The 22,548-nt window shown below is 37.8% G+C and overlaps 1 long non-coding RNA gene across 1 annotated transcript in view; it reads right to left on the bottom strand.

Annotated features, from left to right (window-relative positions):
• The window catches only part of LOC101749155, a 128,480-nt gene extending 117,045 nt beyond the window's left edge, over window positions 1-11,435 (bottom strand). Inside the window, exon 1 of the long non-coding RNA XR_006939229.1 lies at window positions 11,292-11,435. This is a non-coding gene — a long non-coding RNA (uncharacterized LOC101749155). The remainder of the gene's footprint in view (window positions 1-11,291) is intronic.
• Between the last annotated feature and the right edge of the window lie 11,113 nt (window positions 11,436-22,548).

Genomic DNA, 22,548 nt, shown 5'->3' with positions numbered 1-22,548 from the left:
AACATTGGTCTTTAGGTTTAACTGACATTTAAAGGATAGGACTGTCCATGGTTTAGTGCTGTCCCACTGTTTAACGTGTCAGGAAGGCTTAATTAAGTTGCATGATCTTTAATTAAGCTAGTGAACCTGTCATGAGCAAGGGTTCTTTAAGGGTGGAGAAATTGTACTGTTGTGTTTTGTGGTAGAAAAGAAGGATTAAGTGAGACTAGCTTGCAAAAAATGGGCTTTTAACTTTGAACTCTTTCTGTACTTGGTAAAATTCAAGACAAACTTCCTAAATTTCTGCAAAACACAACTTTAACTATGTGCAGAAATCCCTTTATATAGAGACCATTCAGCTTATCAATGTCTCTCAATTACTGAGAGGCCCTAAATTGGATATGAGCATCAGAAGTGTAGGACAAAGGTGGAAGAATCTCTCTCTGGGACATGTTGGATGCCTTATTGATAGTGCAGCCAAGGATGTATAGACCCTTTGGTCTTTTTTTTTAATTCTATTTTTATTTTCCTCAGAATTACTTCTTATGTAAATCTGTGGCTATTTTATTTTCAAAAGAAATATTAATAAGAGTATGTGCCATGACAGACACCAAACTGGAAAAAACGGGGTGAATCTCCAGAGATATCAAGAACTTTTGAAGAAATTGAATTATGACATTAACTACTTCTGTGGGACAGAAAAATAATGGCAAAGTCCATCCAAATAATTACATTCATGCAATGTGATCTGTACAAATATATATGGCGTTGTCTCCCATCCCCTTCTCTTGAGCCCCTGGCAAAATGTGACATCAGTGTTCTTTGGCAAAAGGAACTCAAATTTTTCCTAACAGACTATATATGTAGAAACAATGGAATCTGATTAAATATTCATGTTATTGAAAAAGAAACTCCAAGGAGTTCAAAATTCAAAGTCATCGTGATTGACACTATATTGGTGACTACACTAGAGTATTTGACAGCCTTTCAAACGCATGTATCAGGTGATAGTTTTCTTTCTAAATTAGAAATTTCCTGGTGGAAATCCAATAGGGTCAAGAGATATTGCATTTCAGAGATGAGATGCTTCTCATCAGCTTATCTTTGACATCGTGTTTTGATGCTGCATCTCCTCTTTTCTCCTGTTGAATCTTAAGCAGATGTCTCAACTCCCACCCTGCGATATCCACCTCCAGCAATGCCTGTTATTCATGTTACACTTTTCTGACCCCTGCATTAAACAACTGATTGGTAACAGTCTGCAGGAGCCCTCTTCATATCCAGAACTCCTTGATTTGCTATCTGGTTGCAGATTTTTATTTTAGAGAGATGTTACATGTCAAAAAATAAAGCAAAAATGAAGCACTTACTGCTGGGGCTGTGCCGGCAAGAGGAAATGTGGGAAGGCTCTCCAGAGCTGACAGATTTTCTGATGGGGCTGAAATCTACAATGCTCCCATGGTCAGGAAAGGGAAGAGGTTGGGAAACATTGTTTAGAGCTGTAAAACAGCAATTTTTCTTGTTTGTTGCTAACTGCAAGTAGTATCCGATTACTTCATACCTTCATATTCCAATCACCAGTGGAAAATATTAGATAAAACCAGGTTCTGAACAGGTTCTGTAGAACCTCCAGATGAGCAATAATCTAATTTACAAAAAATATATAAGATGTCCTTTTCTTCTCCTCCAATTTCTTATGCAGTTAATTTCTTATGCTTTTATATGGGCTGTACTCCCTAATCTGTTGGAGTGTTTCATGCCAGAGCAGCATGAAAAGCTTTTAAGACACATTGCCCCCTCTTGTTTCTCCCTGTTAAATTCTCTATGCTAAATTACTGGTCAGAGAGGAAAATAGAGTTGATTTAACATAATTTGTTCTTGACGTTTCACATTGGCCATATTTCTATTGCCTTCCTGTGATGTAAGTGCTTATGAAATAGTCTGTAACTCAATTTTCCTATTTCTAGAAAGGGCAGTTTTGGCAGCTCAAGAGAAATACTTCTGATTCCCTTTTTAAAGAATAGTGATTACCATTCTCCTGAATCTGCTCCCCACTTCCATAAGCCATGAGTTTTACAGATAATTTTTAAAGACTAAAATTTCTTCAGTATCTGTTCAAAACAGTGTCTTGAAGATGAGAAAAGATTCTGAAAGTCCTGTGTGTCCATGTGAGCCATGCTTTTGGAGATTGGTTTCTAGGTATGTCTTATTTCTTCTCTAGACAGAATTAGGCTCTTTGTGTCAGGAAACGTATAAATCTTGGAGGCAACTTCAGAAATTACTCAGGCTGAGATTAAAGAGCATTAGGAAAGGTATAAATGATAGTAAAGCTGTGCAATTGTATTTATTTCCATTATCTCAGATCAATTCTGGCAACAATTTAAATGCAATGGGTAAAAAATATTATTCCCTTCTTAGAGGAAAAGAAAATCATAAACATGATTAATCGTCTCACGTGACCTTACAAAAGTAGTTTTGCCAAACTGGGAAACCAGAATACCATTTTTTTATGGTGAGAATCTGTTGGTTTTCTTGAATCTAATTAATATTGCAGCTCGTTATACACATGGTTACAAATTGACAAGCGCTATGCATGCCCCATAATTAACAAAAAGAGAGTAGATTGCATTTTGGAGTTGGCACTCCTTTTTATAGTCATCCCTTAGGCTGATTCAATTAAATGAAGCCATGAAGCATACATTCTTCAGCTTTATTTTTTCATCTGTTCTTCTGTCAGTTCATTGCTAAGTAATGGACGATAGCTGCTGCTCTGCTTTGGGGTCATGCTTCATTCAGGTTAGTGTTTGTTATGTGATTTTTCTTTTCTTGGGCAAGTTCTGCAATGTACCTCTAAACAACAATGGAGGAATAAGTGTAGTTTATTCTAGAAAGTCAGTCCGTATGTTCCTCAGGTTTGCTACATTCATAGCTGGCTAGAGACTGTGGGACGGATGCAGGCAGAGATTTTCAGCGTGATTGGATTGCAAATGGCTCTACCATAAAAAACAGTATCAAACTATAATATGTGGTGACAATATTTTGGACAATTTTCTATTTAACGCCTGCACAGTTTGATCTAAAACACTTTCTGAACATGAAAGGATGTCAGCAACACTATTCAGTATCAACTATAGTCTTTTTCCCCAAAATCTTAAGGACTTGAGCTGAAACTAAAGTCTATTTGAAAACAGGAATTATTATAACTTCTGTATTTCTTTCACATAGAAATGTCTTATGCTGTTTAACAGTGCAATAAGATCCTCATTCAAAGTAAACCTTTGGTAAAGAAATGCAGTTAGCAAAGTACTCTTCTTAGGAGATCTCAGCTGTGAATCAACATGCAAGAGGAGTGTGGATAAATCTGAGACTTCATTCCTTACAGCCTGCAGCAATGTGAAACTCTTCTCTTTATTATAAATAACGCTTAAGTGTGTGTTTATGAGATCCACCAAATGCATTTGAAAGGCCTCTATAGCCCTCAGCAAAGAAAAGATTATAGACTGAAGAACTCAACATTCTGAGAATAATACATTTTCAGTGTTTGTGTGTTGGGGTTTTATGAACTATTCCCTTGGGGGAAAACAAACAAACAAAAAAAAAACAGTGTGTTCAGTGAGAGCATGGCCTCTCTGGGTTGCTCCAATCCAAGGCTACTTATGTCCTATAGCTTTTGGGATCAGAGAGCCTACAGGGGTCACTATCTGGGGAGCTTCTTCACCTTTTGTAGGATCAACCAGTAGCAAAGCTGAGCACAAATCCCATAGATATGTGGACACAGACATGGGACAGGGACACAACAGCCACCAATGTGGAGCCTGACCCTCACTTTGCTCACACCTGTCCCCATGTAGCTGGTTTGGGAGCACTCACCACTCCCATCCCATGGCTGGGGGTAGAAGACCCCACTGTCTGACAGTAAGACTCTTGATCACTCCAAGATCTTGCATCACAGTTTGTGGGCCTACCCTCCTGGTCTGGCTCCAGGAGTGACTCAAACCCCTGTCACCCACACACTGACCCCACCAACTGCTGCTGAGAATCCCCACTTGCTCCAGATACTGGCACAACTAGCTGGGCAAACAGAGAGTTAAGAGAAGATTTAATGTGAGAAAGATATAAGGTGATTGCAGTGATCAGGCACAGGGCTAGATGAGAATACTGACCAGCCCCAATTTATTCATGAATAGCCCTTTTATGCCTTTTTCACCTATCCCCAATCTGTTCCTCCCACTGCTCCTTTCCCTGCACACCTCCACAGATTTACAGAGCTCTGAAGTTTCTGCACTCTTGCATTCTGGTTCCTGCCTTGTTGGCATCTCATCAGCTGCACAGTCCATTGTTGGTCTTTCTGAAAGTGGATCATCATCTCATGTGTCTGGGAGGATCTCTTGTCTTTTTGCTTTGCCGGGTCTGTCTCATAGTGTTTTGCTCATTGTTCCTTCATTGCTCCTTATCTTCTGGATCCAGACATCCCCACTCAGACAACATTGCTTGCATCAACATTCCCACATTCTGTCTCTTACCTTCTTAGCTAGTACAACTGACCAGATTCTGTTCCCATCACTGCCTACCTTTCCTATTATCCCTTGTTGTACTGGAAAAGCCCCTTGACCCATAACACAGCAGATACTCTCCTTCTCTATACCCTAATGGTGAGCAGCTGCTTTGATCCTAATCACTTTTCTTCACGAGTGAGAGATGAAGTGTATTAAAAACCCCTCCTGAAGTGAACTGTCATTTCTCTGCTTTTCCACATAAAATCTGTAAAGTGTGTAAGCATTCCTGAAAACCTTATGGTGAATGCTTGCAGTTATATTTTGTTGCCTTATTACTGAAGAAAAATTTAACAGCAATCAACCTTGGAAGGTCCAATCTAGCCAAATACTCAGTGCTTAAAATGCATTGAATCCTGCAGCGAGGAAGATGAAGTTTTCTTTTTGCTCCAAAATTAATTCCAGGCTTTTGAACACCGAATGTCAAACAGTGATTGGAACAAACTCTGGTCGATTGTGATGGCTTTTCCTCATAAACTGGATTTCAAGACTGGCTGGAAATAGTCAAACACCAAGAATTGGGCTTGGTGTCTGAAGGTGAACATTTCCAGTTGTATTTTGTAGCCACCTGCAGGTAACTTCTGGCCTTAGCGTGGCCCTCCTCCCTCAGTGGAATCTATTCTTTAGAGCCACACTTCTGAGAAATGCTCCCAGACCTTCACTCTGAATTGAAGTGCACCTTTGCCAGACCCAAATGGAACCTCGGATGAACTCTTCTTCACCACCTCTTAAAGCTTAGAGAGTGTTTGTACAGGCTAGAGAACACTTTTCTCAAGAAGCAGGAAAAAAATAGGAAAGCAAAGTTAAAGAAAACAGAAAATCCTGAAAACTTTGCAGATGTTTTGAGCATCTTAACCTCAGTCCTGAAAGTTTTGCAGAAGACGCACAAATAAAGATGTTTGTTTCCTAATTCTACAAATGTTCTGGACTTCCAGCTAAAGAGCTGTTTTGCCCCTTTACGTGGGTAGAATGCAAAGTTTTAATGAAGTGTACCAGTCTGAGTCATTCTAATCCTATTAGCAATCCACCCTTTTGCTATTCTGTATACGTACTTAAGTCTCAGAGACTGGACTTGAGGATTTATTCCTACTGAGATCACATCTGTTACTTTCACACTGAGCAGAGCAGCATAATAAAATCACTGAGCTCTGTCTTTCCTATGGCAAACTATGACCAAAAAGAAATAATTTAAAAAAAAATCATGGCACGTTTGATAGTGGCACAATTACCCCAAACACCAACACATCTCCTCCCACCACACCTGAGCTTATGTGTACATTTTGAACACAAAGTGCTGAATGGGAAAGGTGCAAGATATGACATAATCTGCACATGATTTGACCTCATTCTTGGACTGTTTTAACTTTAATATCTGATTTTTTTTTTCCAGTGACCTGCTTGCTCAGTGCATTAATACAGAAAGAGCAAAAGTGTATTTACTGTTGCATATTGAAAAAGAGCACTTCTTGACATTATCATTCTGTCTTCGGATTTACTCTTGTTTTCAGTGATTAACTGTTTTTTCTACTGTCAGAAAATGACATTATAGGAGCACCAGTTTTTTTTTTTTTTTCCTGTGGAGCCATTTCAGGACTATTTCAGTACCAAATTCCTGTTCTAAACTGTATGCTCTCATACACCTGAATACCCTGATAATGAGTAACATTGAAAACTCCAAATGGAAGAGCTGAAAGTGACATCACACTAGAAAAGAAAATCTACAACACTCAAACAATGAGTTTGCAATCTGTGTAGAAATTAGAGACCAGTTACACACAGTGATTTTGCTTTGTGGTAATTAATCTCCATGCCACTGCAATTCTTAAGTGCTTTCCATGATATTATTAACTAGAAGGACAGGGGAAGCTAGATAGCTGCTTATTGCTCTGCAGAAATGTCCAACAGAGCCCCAGGGCTTCTTCTGTTTGTAGACCATCATGAGCAACCTGGTAATATTTTATTGTTGTTTTGTAGCAAGATCGTTACTAGCTCATGCTTTCATTAATGATGAGTGGTTGGTTTCTGGGAATCTATTAGCTATTGTTTTTGTACTAGTTGTGATACAAATTAAGTTAGATGCATTACTTCATACATGACTCTTTCAGTCACTTACTGCACCATGAACTCAGTCTAAGAAATAAACTCACTGTGTGTATAATTTAAGAAACGTTGGTACTTTGCTTTGAGATTTTCTAAAATATTTGCTTGGCCCATGTCCCAGGCAAATTGGTAATAAAAGGATGTTCCACTTAACTGTAAGAGAAAAAAAATAATCATGTTTTTCAAGCATTTACTGACTAAATTTATTTGAATCAATGCTGTTTCACCTAAAACTAAACAGCACTGAGTTCTGTGGCTTTTTATATAGAAGTTCTGTTTTCCAAAACATTCCTATTACCTTTTTTTAGACTTTGAATTTTCCATGTATTTCTAAAGTTATACTGTCTGAACTGGTGAACCAGTAACTGGGACATCTGCAGTGCTTGAGAAAGCTGGGATGCTTTTCTTCACATACTTTATACTAACAGAAATGTTATAGGCATCCCAGTAAGAAGTATGTGCTGTTATGGTGAGGCTGACCTACACATTTTCTATTGACTATCCTTTCCACATATCTTTTCCATAGACGTTCATAGCAAAAAAATTGTTCTTCTTGTTTCCATGCAGTTGACTGTTCCCAGTTTAAAACAGTAGTTTGTAATTTCCTTTCATTCAATTCCATTCTATTTATTTCAGACCATATCTGTACTTTATTCAGATCATTTTCAATGTTATGCTGATCTATCACAGTTCTCATGGGATATGCAAGACCTACTAGTTTAATATCTTCGGCAAACTAATTGCCTTTACAGCTCTTAATGGGATGCTGTTCCAGTACTTCATTGCTCAGAAATAGCTAAAAGCTTTCTAATTTCCAACCCAAATATATTGCTGGTCATGTTTGTTCTTGTACCTACCCCGTCCTAATCTTAAACAACTAATTTCAATAGTGATTTCAATTCTAGCCCAATGCATTTATGGATGAAACTGCATCGTCCCACATCCTGAGTTTGCATTTGTCTGCACTGAATTTCAGGTGCAAGATGATACATTGCCTGAAGACTAGCTAGGTGTTGAAGGTCTTTGAGGAACAGACTAGGGGAACCTGCTGCAGGCTGATAGTATTCCATTCAATCCAGTATGAACCGTCAATGTGACTATTATTAAAAATAAGATTCCATCAGTCAGTTGTCAGCCCCTACATAATCCTAACCACTTGTTCATCCAATACATGAAAAGTTCCCATATTGATAAAACAGATAGCTAACTGTTGTTGTTATTTAAACACTTTTATTTAAAAACTTGGTCATTCAGATTTGGGGTTTTTTTCCCCCTAAAATGCATTGTTGTTAACAGCTTGTTGTTAGCTATGCACTTTTTCACTCTAGCTCTAATAAAAGAAAGTCAATAACACTTGATCTTGGTGGAGATCTCAATGGTCCTTGTCCAGTGTCACTTGTTTTGTCAAAATACTGTGCTTCCAAACGCTCTGCAACTGTGTTCCTGAGTACGATAGGTTGACTTTCAAGGAGGACAGCAAAGTTCATCACTGAGGTATTTTTTCCTTTACATGTATCTACTCAGGCTTTGAGTTCAACCTGTCCATCTTTGGGAAATGGTTTTCATACTTTTCTGTGTGTCTTTCTCGGTTTCTCAGTACACAGTTGTTGTTTTAATACAGTCATTCTTCAAAGCTTGGTGGATGCCTAAAATATGCCAGACGTGAAACTTGCTGTCTGTAAATCACTCTAGCATTGCCCTTCATCTCCAGAATCCTTGGTGAGATATATATTAGTTACAGTTCAAGGGCTACCATCCAGTCAAGTATCCCACTGTAAGTTATAATCCAGTCAATGCTGATTGGATAATTTTATTTCTTTTTAAGTCTCATTCTGCAGCCTTATCTTCACAGATTACTTTATTTTTTGACTGAACTACTTCTTTATTTACAGGCCTTGGAAAAACTAGTTTAAATCAGAAAGACTTCTAGCATATGTGGATGGCTTGGAGGTTTCTGGTAGTGCTTTGTGGTCAGAAATGCCACGTGTCTCTCTTTGTATGTAATCAGTACTCAGCAATAACCTCTCAATATTCTTCTGGACTCTATTCTGTCCTCTCACACAGTTTGGTAGATCATAGTGGCATTAGAGTGGGCTGGTCCATATGAGCAGCAGCTTTCATATTAGAGTAAATTTAGTAAGTCTCATCACTCATAGTTCTCCATCTCTATAAACTAGCATATGGATGACTATTTTGTGCTCAGGCAAGGAACTAGTGTCTTTTAGTTACTGGTAGTGAGAGGGGGAGAAGTGTCCTTTGTGTTTGAGGTATCAGCTGGATGAGTGAGTTCTGAGTTCTTCAACACATGAAGAAAAAAATCTTCCTCAATTTTTTTTCAGTACCTCTACAATTTTTGTGTAAGTCTGCTTGTTTTAGCTTAGAATGAACCCCATTTTCAGGTATTTTCCAGACTTGCCTGTAGGTCTCATTTTCAAGCCTTCAGTGCCTACCTTCTAGACCATGCAGTCATTAGTTGTGAATAAGTTGAGTGGGTTTAACATAAAATGCATAGCTCTTTTTAGAATGAGTCTTTAGACCAGCCAAATAGCAAGAAGACACTACATTTGTCATGGTATAATTCATACTTTCAAATGATTTGCTCAATAAAGGTGACTAATCTGAAGCTTCAGTACCAGTAGTCTTCATTACTAATAGCCTCTGCCAATGTTTTCTTGTTAAAGATTGTAGATCAATTGCCAGATGGCTAGTCATACTAAGACTCCTTATTTGACATCAGCTTTGACATGGACTATTTCTGTATGCTCTTCTCATCACTCTGTATCGATCTTAACATTCTGATAGACATTTTCAATGATGCTGATTATTTGTTGGTTAGAAACTTTTCTTCTAGCTGCATTCATACTTTACTAATTCTAAAAACAATACAAACTCTAGCTTTTTATTAGTGGTTTTTTTACTATTGGCATGTTACATAGCGAGCTGCAGGATCCTTATTTTCTGAGCAGCTGGAAAGCTGCTGCAAAGCTGCTCAGAAAGCAATCTAATCCTTCTTTGTCAGAAGTTAATGGAGCATGCCTTTGCCAACTTAATAGAAAGCATGCATGTAGCTATTTGAAGCACTATCTATCTAGTGATGATTGGACTCCAGTTATTAATATATTTTAGGCTCTCAGTGTCCTTTATGTTGGGGATTAGTACCACTTAAATCTGTTTGGAGGCATGGCTGTGATCAACACATATTGAATAAATGTACTAACACTGCCCTCAGGGTCCTCTTAACATACATTTTTAAAGATGACTGTCAGGAATTTTTGCCCTTTCTCCTGTTATTTGTTGTAATTATGGATTTGGGTGCTGGATTGTCAACTAGATTGTCACTTAAAAATGAGTTTCAGCCTTGGAATATTATTGCTTTCTCTGACTTCTCGTGATATCTCATAAAATTCCTCATCAGATACTAAAGAAATCACTTGCAGAACCATTGGTATTTGTATTCCACTTTCTCAGTTGTTTTTTTGATTAAATCTCAACAGATAAAAGACAAATCTTGATTTTTCTTCTACCTCATTTCAAGTAACTTCTTGAAGAAAATCAAATTAGATGCTAGTAGATGTGTTTATGATTACAGGTTTATTTGCTGGACATCTGAACGCTTATGCCAAGGACATTCCACTGTCGTGTGTGATTTTATTATAAAAGTAAGATTGAGACCTTAGAAAGCACTTATCTGACCCTCTTTGCTTTGTAGTATTGCAAAGTCCACAGCCACTTTGGTTCTGGATTATTATGCTCCTTTTGATGGCATTCCTTTACATTTAACAATGTGGCAGAGGAAGCTATCATAGTTTTTATCAGTCAGTCCACGCAATGGACAGCAGAGCAATACTTCCCTGATACCATGACTCTTTTTTTTGAATGTCCAAAGAGATTCTAGGCACACTGGATCAGCTCGATTATTGTTGGAGAATATCACTAAAGGAATATTTGGTCTCCATGGTGGGGGTGCAGCAGTAATCTAATTGGAGAAGGATATATCTCCATGAATAAATAAGCTATATGTTCAATCAAACTAGGTGTAGCTTTATGCCTAAGTAACTTGCCTCGTCCTTCAGGTGAAAGGACATCCATTCAGGTCTCTGTGAAAGAAGTTACAGGAAAAAATTCTACGTTTTAAATTTAGAAGGAAATAGGTACATTCTTGTTGGAAGACACTGGAAAAAAACATGCTTGTCTCAGTGGCCCAGGTGTCTCTGTTCAAATCTGACTGGACACTGCTGGTGACACTGGCAAGGCCTTCTTTCTTGATTATGCTTTTCAAACCGTTATTTATATTTAGAACTCATTGTTTAATTCCAAACAGCTGCAAAGACCATTATTAGGGGAACAAGAGTTATTCTTTGTCTCCTGAAAAATTTGGTACAGCTCTCCTAGGTAATACAGATTTAATTAAAATATTTAGTCTTCACTTTCTTTTACAACTTAACAGTGGCATGCTAATATGGTGTATCGTTATTTGTGTCTGAAATGAACCGTAGACACCCTCTTGCTGGGCAATATATGAATTGACAAGTATATATCCTTGCACCAGAAAGCTTACACATTAAACAGAATCCGAAATAACCAAAAGGAACAGTATAAGAAAAATTAGGCTTTCAATGTTACAAAATTACAGCAATTGCAATGCAGCTATGGACTCACCCTGTTGAGCTCGTTTCCTTCTCTGGGCATTTTAAGAGCTGGCTTCAGAGGACAGGAAAGTGACTGTGGATATTTACTGAGTTCTTCCCACTCTTGAGGGCAGCGTGGGAGAAAGCACGACAACTGCTTTGAATTTTGACGAACAAGGCTGCAAGAGGGCAGCGAACCCTTAGAAGCCAATCCCACCTATGACTAATCAGCTGTGACTCATTGCAGGCTTTAGTTTCTTTCATTAAGGCTTTTCAGCATCCTAGGAAACATGCAGGCAATACGCGGGCACAATTAAGTCAGGGCAGTCCACAGGCTAAGAGGTTATTACAAGAGATAATATCATTAGTTCTCCTAAGTGTTCATATATAGAACTAGGAAAACAAGATGAATAACTTCAAGAGCTGCATGACCTCTCAGATCGTGGCATTGTGTCACCCAAAAAAAGCTCTGGTATCCTAGCACCAAACACCAAACTTTCTTGACTTGATCAATGGCTACTTTTTCTCCTGCCTACTTTCTGCAAAATCTCTTTTGAAAGTGCATGTAATAAATGTTATTATTATGTTGTATTTGCCTATTTTCCATACCTTTGGACTATCTCACACTGTAATTCCAGGCTTCTGTTTTTTCAGCCTAAAGAATAAGACCTATTTCATGAGAAAATACAGTAAGTTGTCACTTACATGCATATCTTTCCTCCGATAACTTCATCAATTTTTTCAGAATTGAATTCAGAGGTGGAAAATTAAACACATTCAAAGTATGACGAACACTTTGCTAAGTGACCTGCTCTTTTTATAAGACATGGGACACTTGCCAGCTTTCACAGCTTTGAACAAGCTGCAATCTCCAGCACCTTTTCCTAGTTGCAGCTCTCAGTTTTCTCTCATGAAAGACTCGTTCCAGCATTCTGAGCCAATGCTGTGGGCTCTGCAAACTGTGCAGTCAGGGAAAGATCAGCCCATGTTCCTTATCTCATTTAGCAATTTGGTTTTTAAAGGTTGAGTCTGGTCCCTGGGGCACTCCCATTCCTCCTCAGCAGAAATTGAGTTGGGAAGAACCATTCAAGCTCTTGGAGAAACGTTTTTCATAAGAGCTGAACCTTCATCTCTTTCCATCTGTTGAGCCAGCTGTTCATTCTGCCAAGGAGTGTCTTAAGAAAGCAAGCCTTGTAGTGGGAGAAGGAAATGAAGATTTGATGTGCCTAATAAATTTGGATATGTGCTACTAATTCAAAACTATCAGTCTCACCATTGTCTTCTCACCAGCATTTTCCTTTCCAATATGTGAGACATCTTTGTGTAGGATGTGAGAAAAATCTCACATCAAGATGTTTCCCTAGGATTCCCAGAGTTATTCTTTACACCTATACTCTTGAAAGCTGATCAAAGAAAGCTTGTCCTTATTTCTCTGTTTGCTCTTGGATGTTAATTATTGCTGGATAACGAATCAGGCCTATGACGGGGCTTTCCAAAAGACACAGTTTGAGCTCTACCTTAGAATCACAGAATGATTTAGATTTTAAAGATCTTCTAATTCAATCCCCCTGCCATAGACAGGGGCATTTATCACTATATCAGATTGCCCAATGCTTCAACAACTTTCCAGTGATGGAACATCCTCAACTTCACTGGGAAACTTGTTCCATTACCTCACCACTTCGATGCTAAAGAATTTCTTCCTTATGTAGAATCTAATTCTATCCTCTTTTGGTTTAAATATGCTTCCCTATGGGCCCCGGTAAAAAGACTTTATCTGTCTTTATTGTAAATCCCCTCTGTGTATTGACAGGTCTCTCTAAAGCCTTCTTGATACTGAACAAGCCCCATTAATTCAACCATTCTTCTTATGGGAGGTGCTCCATCCCTCTGAACATCTTCATGGCACTTCTCTGGACCTGCTGTAACACACCTGTGTCTTTCTTGTTCTGGGACCCCAGTACTTCAGGTGAGGGCTCCTAAGAGAGAAGTAGAGGGCAGATTCGACTCCCTCATTCTGCTGGCCACACTTCTTTCTAAGCAGCCAAGAATACAGTTGGTTTTCTGGGCTGAAAGCGCACACTGCTTGTTCATATTCAATATTTCATCCACCAGTATTAACAAGTCCTCCTCAGTAGGGTTGCTCTTAACCACTTCATCACCCAGCTGTATAGACATTGGGGATTGCTTCAGTACAGATGAAGGACTTTACACTTGGCATAGCTGACCAACGTGACACTCATAATGGAGAAGGAAGGTAATGAAACTTTGACAGTAGCAGAAATGTTCATTACTGAGTAAGAACTTTGGGGAAAGAAAGCACATAATTTTGTAAATCTGCAGTTTGCTGTGGTAAAATGTTCAGCTGTACATGTTTAATCATCAAAACAGTTTGTTCCATTGTGTTCTAATGCTACTGGAAATACTCAAGCAAATATGGCCCTTGAAATTTTACTCATGTATGCAGTGTTCCAAACTTCTGTCTAGATTTAGAGAAGTGAAAATTTATCTTGCAGCTTCATCATAAGCCAGTCCAATTTTCTTGCAAATCTCCATTCTTTGCTGCTATTTTTCTGATTTCTGATTCTACTTAAAAGGCAGTCAGCTAATACAGCTTTTGATCAGGGGAGAGAATTGTCATCCTCAAGACATTCATAGCTCATTTTACACTTTCTTTGTGAATCTCCTTTCAGTAAAAACTGAAGAAGAGATGTAAAATGATACTGTTAAACTAATTTTCTTGCAATTTTAACATCTGCATAGGTTTTAACCAAATGATGGGATACAGTATGATTTCAGAAAACTTAGATGTATCTAGGAGTGAGAAAAAAGGATGACGTGATTCTTTTTTAGTCTAGAGAAGTCGAGATTGTAAAGATCAGCAGTAAATGTGTGATTATGCCTCCATCACACCAAATTTCTGGTCACAAATGCCAATGACTTGGAACAACTCACAGATTTGTTCAGGCATATGGGACATCAAAGTGCCTAGTCAGTGTTTTGATAAAACTGATTATCTTGCTGCCGTTTGTTAAGGAAGTTTCTGTAAAATTAGAAATGTCACCGTCTTATATGGCTGCAGTGGAGAAAAAATCTTCAGTGTCAGAACAGATGATTGAAGAGATTTCTGTTGATTCAAAGGTTCTGTTAAAACAATATTCATCACATCATTTCATTAATGGAAGTATAAGTAAATCAGCTATGAAAATACATACGTGTCTAGAAGCTTGAAATTTAAGTTCTAAGCCATATAAAACTAAACCTGACTCTCTACGACCATATGTCCTCGATTGACCCAAGTGTCCACCTGTTCCACAGATGGAAAAGGAGTGTTTTGGTGGAGAAACTTCAGGCTTGATCTCTGAAAGAAAGTTTTCTTTACAAGAGATCAGATATCAGAAAAAATGCTTTCCCTCAATCATGAGTGCCTTAAGCCCTCTTTTCAACCCTTTTCACAAAACATACTTTGGATGATGGAATTCTCCACTTTTCAATCAGCTTCTTGTCAAAGGAAGGACATGATAGTCAGACTTGATGTGGACCTATACAATGCAAACATCTGCATCAGAGCTAATCACCACAGGATTCCTTAGTAGGTGGTGGGAATCAAGTGAATACACTCAAATAAGTCTGGAGGATGAGTCAGATCATGATGGTGTGTAAAGGTCTGATGAGTCATCATTTAATATTGCCTATTTCTATCCCTTAATTCTTAAGAGAGCCTTGAGTGACTATCTCAGGTGTGACTGTCTGAAAAGGAAAAAGTTTAAGGTTAGATCAGATTAATTCTGTCTGGAGGTTTCTCCTCCTTCTCCCCTTTCTGTTTTTCTCTTATTATCACAGGGATCTCTACTGGCAATTGCTTGTGAGCGCAGCAGAGCCTGGGAATGTTTTTCTGAAATATTTGGCATGCATGGGTTTGCTGCTCCAAGCTACTTTGTTATATAGCATTTACTGAAGTATATTGCAAGTTTCAGTAAGAGGATCACAACCCACTTCTCTGTTGATACTGCCCATTTAACACACTGAAGGATAGGGATGAGTTTGGTCAGAAGGTCCAGGAAGAAATTCTTTTTCATGTGAAGTTTTCAGCAAGATTTAGAAACCCTAAACTTTCAATTTGAGTGTTTATTTACCTGTATTTCTGAGTCACTGATTCTGAAAGCACTCCTAGCTAGGGACTCTATTTCTACATCTAGACAAAATCTAACACTACAGGCTACAAGGAAATGTGCAATCTGCTGCAGAAACCTCCAGACATTTCTACAGCAGCTAACGTCTCTCCATTTTCATGATTTGGAACTGTCTCCTCTAAATCCCTTTTCCCAGCTCACTGAAATAGCACCTGTTTTGCAATATTTCACCACTGCAGTCTGGAGCAGCACAGTTAAAGTTTAAATGGGAAAGAAGACTTATTCATGGCTGATGCCAATGGTTAAAATTGGCAATGTGAAAGAGAACAGAATAAAAAAGGTTGATCCAAACTGACATTAAACCAACTGAATATGAGGTCCCTAAGCTAAAAACTTACCTTGTAAATGTAAATTAGTATGATGACTGACAAAACAGTTCAGAGCTTATGGCTCAGTGATACTAACATAGATTTGGACAGCAGCTTGCCATCTTAAGTCAAATACATTCCTGGCTCCTGTCAACCTCCTCATTGTCTTAGCTTCTCAGTGTAAGATATCGTTCAGCACTTAACAATAGCAAAGTGATTGGAAATTCAGTACAGGCAATGCTATGGTTACAATGCTGGTTGTTGGTTTCAGCTCTGAGCAAATCCTTGACTCCAGTGTCCTCTCACTTCATAAACAAATCCATCCAATTAATGTGACATCTTCTGTCATTGCATTGTTTACTCTATTTTCAATTTCCATCCTTTCATTTTTTTTTTTTCCCTGTGTCATCTTTATGGGGATATCATAGAGTCACGGAATATCCCAAGTCAGAAGGGACCAATAAGGATCACTGAGTCGAACTTGCAGCCCCACACAGGACCACTCAAAAATCAAGCCATATGTCTGAGAGCATTGTCCAGATGCCTCTTGAACTTTGACAAGCTCTGTGCCATGACCACTTCTCTTGGGAGGCTGCTTGCTGCCTGACAACCGTCTTGGTGAAGTACTTTTTCCACTTTGCAATACATATTGTTCCTGCCACTTTGAACTTATTTGCCTCTAAGGAACTACCATAATGAATGCCTAACCCTCAGGAAATCCATGACCAAATCCTCACCAAGATTTTTTCATCCATATGCCCATGGGAGTAACTATAAAATTATGAGAGAGAAAATGAACCAATCTCATTCATCGTAGGAGGGTACACATTTTTCACTGAACCTCTGACTCATATTTTTAGAATATATCAGAACAAAACCAAAAACATTTTCTAATTAAGAGGAAGCAGCAGGGTTTTGATCACTAGTTCCCAAATTATGTCAGAGATATAGAAAACTCTGAGATGATACAACCCATGCTGTATTAGCCCTAGCCACGGTTGCTGGTAGGGAGAGGATAACAGCATTCACCATTCTAAAAATCTTCCATGTAGCTCCTAAAAGGGAGTTTAGAATAGAAATCCAATCCATACTGCCTTGTGTTTGTTACCCAGACAGCAGCTGTTTCTGCTTCTATGTACCACAAGTGAGAAGTTCAGGTGGCTGATGAGCTGCCTAGATAAGAACAAATGAAGTAAAGAACTATAATAATTTTTATTCTATTCTATTCTATTTATTTATTTATTTTGCAGCTAACAAGGCAAATCATAATGTGAACATTCCCTCCTCCATTATCCTGTAAATCACAGCTGTGAAAAACTTTACAGTTTAATTAGCAGTACTAGTATGGGTCAGTAGCTGAAAAAAAAAAAGATGTGCAAAACCAAAAGGAAATATTTATCTCAATGAGCCTGGCAGCTGTGCTTCAAGGTACAAATGAAAAGAAAAAAATAAAACATTTTTAAATTTTGAACATTTGAAATACTTTCAGCTTCCGCTATCAGGTTTTCATACTTCAAGGATTATAGAATCATACAATCTTTAGGGTTGGTAAAGATCACTGGGATAGTCAATCATCAATCCATAACCCACTAACCCACGTCCCTCAGTGAAACATATACCCTTTTCTTGAAAACCTTCAGAGACAGTGACTCCAACACCTCCCTGGGCAAGAAAATATATTCATAAGAAGATATATTTATGACAACATATGGCTTAATATTACGAGTATGATAAAATCCATTAAACAGTTCATTTCTGCCTTAAGGGTCATACTTTCTTTCATAAGACAGAAGTAAATAAAGTGTCTAGAAGAACATCTGAAAGGGATTATCATATTTTAATGACTTTAACATGAAGTTGTTAAAATCATCAGCCTATGCAAGACTGAGAAATGCTTAAATCAGGACAGCCATAAAGTTACTGAACAATATATTATGAGCTCCAAAATAAACTGGCTAGTTGATTCCCAGAACAAAACTAGAGAAAAGCTTGGCATCTCATCTTCACCTAGAATAGTAAGGCAAGGAGGACTTGAGATATGATTCCACAAGTAAGAAACATCTGAAAGTTGTGAAATTAAACACTTTGTATTCCTCTTGAAATATCTGAGAATACATAAACTTCATTTTGCACATTCCAAACTATTCAAGATGTTCTAACATTTTCATGTTAGAAAGTAACACCTGCAATCTCAAGTAAATGAGATAAATTACTGATAATTTGAATTACTGATAAATTGTTGATACGATGAAATTGTAGTATCTGGTGTTCTACTGGTGATAGAAGTTGTGACTAGAAGTTATCATATATTTAAAGAATATTAGTGTCACACCCTTCACAATCATCATGTTCACTTAATGTGGTATTTAAGACAGTAAGGAACCAAAAAACACAGAAAACAATGTGCCAGTCTTTGGATAAAGCAGATATATATATATTTTTTTTTTTTCTTCACGAAGTCATGCTTTTCATTTGTTTTAAAGTGAGATGGACTCTATAATGATAATTTAATTCCAAATGGTTTTCGTCACGGTTTATTAACTGCTTTAATATTAATTTCCAGGCCAAAATTAGACCTCAAGAACCAAAGATATTCAATTTTTGCAGCTTCTTTCCCCCCCCCAGCATTTTTAGAACATTGCAAATCAAATTCCTTTAACCTTATTCTTCTCAGGTTACTTCCCTGTTAGAAATATCTAGTTTTCACAGATCAAAACCCAAGAAAAAAACAATGAAAAAGCATTATTTATCACAAACTGTCAGAGAGAGTTCATTTTAGGATTTAGTAGGGTGATTTTAATTATTATTATGGAGTTATCACAAAAAATTTACATTCATATGAATATTTCAAGGTAAATAAATGAATGCATCTATAAATAAATGAAGCTTTTCTCATCCCTGAGCAATACTCATTCAAAATTCTGCTTACAGTATCTTTTAATTTAAATATTTTTTGGAGCCTGACTCTTTGCTCTTGCATTCACAATAACAATTTACCATAGTGCCTATTGGTTTCATCTGCTCTGTACTTGGATTTCCACTTTTTCAGGATCTGGAAAATAAAATGATGTCTTCTTTGGTGAAATGAGTTCTGGAAGACAATGGTTTGAAGCCCAGAGATTTTCATTGTGAATCTGTTTCTGCTGACTGCTTGTCTGAAGTCTGTATTAATCTCCTTCAACACTGAAAAGCTTAACCAGAAATCTAATTTGAAGTCTTTTTAACCGGAGATTTTGAAGGGAATACCATTTAGTTGCATGAGAATCTTCAGATGAGTCTATCACGTTGCATTGTGTTGATTTACTGCTGCACTGCACTTTGAATTAGTGTTTACAAACGGTCTCTGTAACAACGAGGGGTTTATCAGCAAGGGCAGAGTTTGCACAAGAAAAGTCTCGATGACCCAAATACAACTGCTTCTCTCTACCAAAAAAAGGGAAGTTTGTCACGCAGAATGGTTCTATTCGTCCTTGAGAAGTCGTATTTTTCTCAACCACTTGAAGGAACAATTGCCTTATTATTTGCAAGCCACTAAGTTTCAAGGCACCTGCAATGTGGGAGCTGCCCAGGAAAACTCCTTCCTGTGTTGTGTATTTTTTTTTTTTTTTGAGCTTTAAATAGCTTTGTTAATCCAGATTTTGATACTCAGATGGTTGGTGCTTTGTATGCAGAAGTTTGGTGACCTTGGTGGAAAGCACTTGAAAGCTACTTAATGGTCAAAGATACTTTGGCAGCTTTTATACTGAGCAGGGCCTAGATTTGGTTTTAATGTGTCGTGAAGTCCAATTCCACTTGGTTCAATCTGGTGTAATTCACAGCAATCAAGACTTACCCTACAAACTATGAAATCCAATGTTTATATGATAAGATTATATCATAATGTCTTTCCAACCAAGAAAGGAAGGTGTACTTTTAGCAAATGGCATGCCATTCTCTTGTGAAGAGTTTTAATCACAGCTGACTGCCCAAGAAGGAAAAAATACACGTTTGGAAAGTCCCTGGAAAAGAGATTTTGTGATTAAACTAAATTGTGGAGTCAGCAAATCGCACTCTTGGAACTAGACATAACTTTTTTTTCTGTGAACCTTAAACATGTTTCTGAGTAACAGCTTACTTGATCATCACAGCGACTCCATTGAAGATGTTTTCAGGTTTAGGACAAGCAAAACCATTGTGTGGTGTAGCCCTCATCAGTAACAGACCACTCCAATCGTAAAGTAACCTACCCACAGCTGAAACACGAATAGTAAATTATTCAATAATCAGAGGTTTTAAAGCATCCTTAAAGTTTATAAAGCACCCTGGAAGGAGATATGTGATGTTTCAGATTTGTTCCTATTGCAATGTTGTGTTCATTGAGAGGCACACTTGGTGTTTGTGGCATTTTGTACAAATTCGTTCTCTTCCTTCAGGTGGGAACTGTCCAATTGTGAATAGTTTAGATGATAAACGTACAGTTTGGAGTAGCGTTTTTGCTGGCCAAGTATGAGGTGGAAACTGAGGCTAAAAAGATCTTCTTTCCCTTTACTGACTACAGAGGGAACATAGAATGGCTGTCCTGTAAAGAAACTGACTGCAGAGAAAGAGGAATTTCTTTTATGTTTTCTTTTCATCCAGTGTTGGATCCAAAACACTTACATGCATTAGTTGCTTATCACAGTCAATCCCTTGTACTTCCATGACAATGCTCAGAGATGTGAAATATAAATAAAGAAATAAAGATAAAATAACAATGTGGAAATGGAGAAGACATGATCCAGTACTACCTTCCATTGGCATACTGCTTTATGACACTGCTGGAACAGTGGCTGTAGTTTATCATTCACGCTGTAGAAATGTTACTTTTATTATTATACTGCTGACTTCTTTTTCAACTCAGAGAATTCCTATCTAAGCTGACAGTATTTCATGTAAAAAAAAAATAACCAAAGTTTCACTGACTGCAAAGATTTTACACATGACAGCAAGAACTGATCCAAGGACTCAAAGGTGTAGCTAATTCTGGGCATGATTTTTGACAACTCCGGGAGCAACCTGTCCAAGAGTCTGTCAATAAGGGAAAGTGCCACTGGTCCTTTTTCCTGGGGGGGTTTCCTTCTCATGGGTGAGACAGGAGCTGAGGTCTACCATCAGACTCCAGCTCTTTTTTGAACTATTAGAATATGACAGCTTGGTGTCCCCTCCATCACCTTATGGGAAGGTGAACAGCTGTCAGGTCATGACTTAGTTATTTTTGTGTCTCACAACTGATTAGGAAGAAACACTGTGAAATCATTTTGGTCTCTTTTTAAAAGTATTTCTGGTGTTCAGTTTTTTGATCCACTTTCTTCTCTGAGGTGAGTATAATCCTCTCCACCTCATTACCCTCTCAGTTTTTAGACATGAAACACATTCAGGTACAGTGTGGAACTCCATTTTTTCATGCATTTAATGATTTTAGCGAATACATTTCACACATCCCTGAAGAATTAAGACACAAAAACTAACCAGAGATTGAGCTGAAGTCCTCTTAGGTGCAGAAATTGATTTTCATTCATCATCAGAGTTGAACTGACTAAAAATTGAGAACTTTCAATCTAGGGTTGGAATACAAAATTGCAGGTGTGTGGTTGTTTCACACAAGCAATTTCAGAAAGCTGAGCTAGAAATGTTCCTGTGCCATTAGCAAAAGTGCATTCTGCTGCCTTACACAAAAATTCAGCAATAGAAGCATGCCATTAACTTGGATGGATGAATGAATTAAGCTATCACTAGAGGTGTCCAAACATTTGGAGGTCTTAAAAATAACGACGTATTTAAGGCATGTTACATTATGTGCTTCAGAGCATTAGAACAACGTTGTTTTACGCTGTGACATGCAATCTGTCAAGTCAAAGGTTTTCTTTCTGACATATCGTTTGCACATTGTGACTTATTTTAGTATACTATGCAGTTAAGAGAAGAGGGAAAAAATCTAAAATATTCTTGCTTTCCTACTCCTCTCGCTACAAAAACCCGTTAGTTGTCAAAAAGTGAGAGTTGGGAGGTTTGCCTCTTTTAAATAAGTCATTTTTAAAACGTTCTTGCTAAGGAGATGTGCATGGTTTGTCAGCCGTAGCTGCTGCAGCTTGAGTAATAGTGGGCAGTTTTGACACAATCTGTACAGTTTTGCTATAATTAGAGAAAGACACATAGAACATCCTTCAGAGCAGAAAATGATTGGTGAAATACATGATTTCCTGACAAGCTTTAAAGATCTCATGTTGTCCTCTGCTAACATCTATTCTGTCTGTCACATAACCTCGCTGTAATGGCCATAAGAGCACGTCTGAAAATGACCTTCCAATGCATTACCTCATGACAGAATACATTATGGTCAAATCCATTGTCTTTTATGAGTAAGGAAACCATTAAAAGCATGAATTTAGGCAGAATCACAAAGGAGCATTGCAAAGCCATTTGGATAGGAACTCCTTTCTGGTTTAGGATCAAAAGTGTCTATGGCACTGGAATGTTTCAGTTTCCCTAGTCATTAATGAACTGTGTTGCTTTTGTCACTTCACACTGCCAGCCATGGGAAAATGAAGCAAGCTCTGATTTTCAGAGGTGAAGAAGTCAAGGAATACACTACAAAAACCTGGAAGGCTCTGTAGGAGATTTCCATGTTAGGAAAATTGGGCAGTTTTGTTCTATAACACTGGTGAGCCACTGAGCAATGTTGGTTCAACATACAAAATTCCAAAACGGTGCTTTTTTTTTTTCCAGCCTAGCTTTTTGGATTTATGGACATAAACATTCAAATGACATC

Source organism: Gallus gallus, chromosome 4 (genome assembly GCF_016699485.2).
Source record: "Gallus gallus isolate bGalGal1 chromosome 4, bGalGal1.mat.broiler.GRCg7b, whole genome shotgun sequence".
Classification (NCBI taxonomy): Eukaryota; Metazoa; Chordata; class Aves; order Galliformes; family Phasianidae; genus Gallus; species Gallus gallus.
This window is presented reverse-complemented; position numbering and strand designations above follow the sequence as displayed.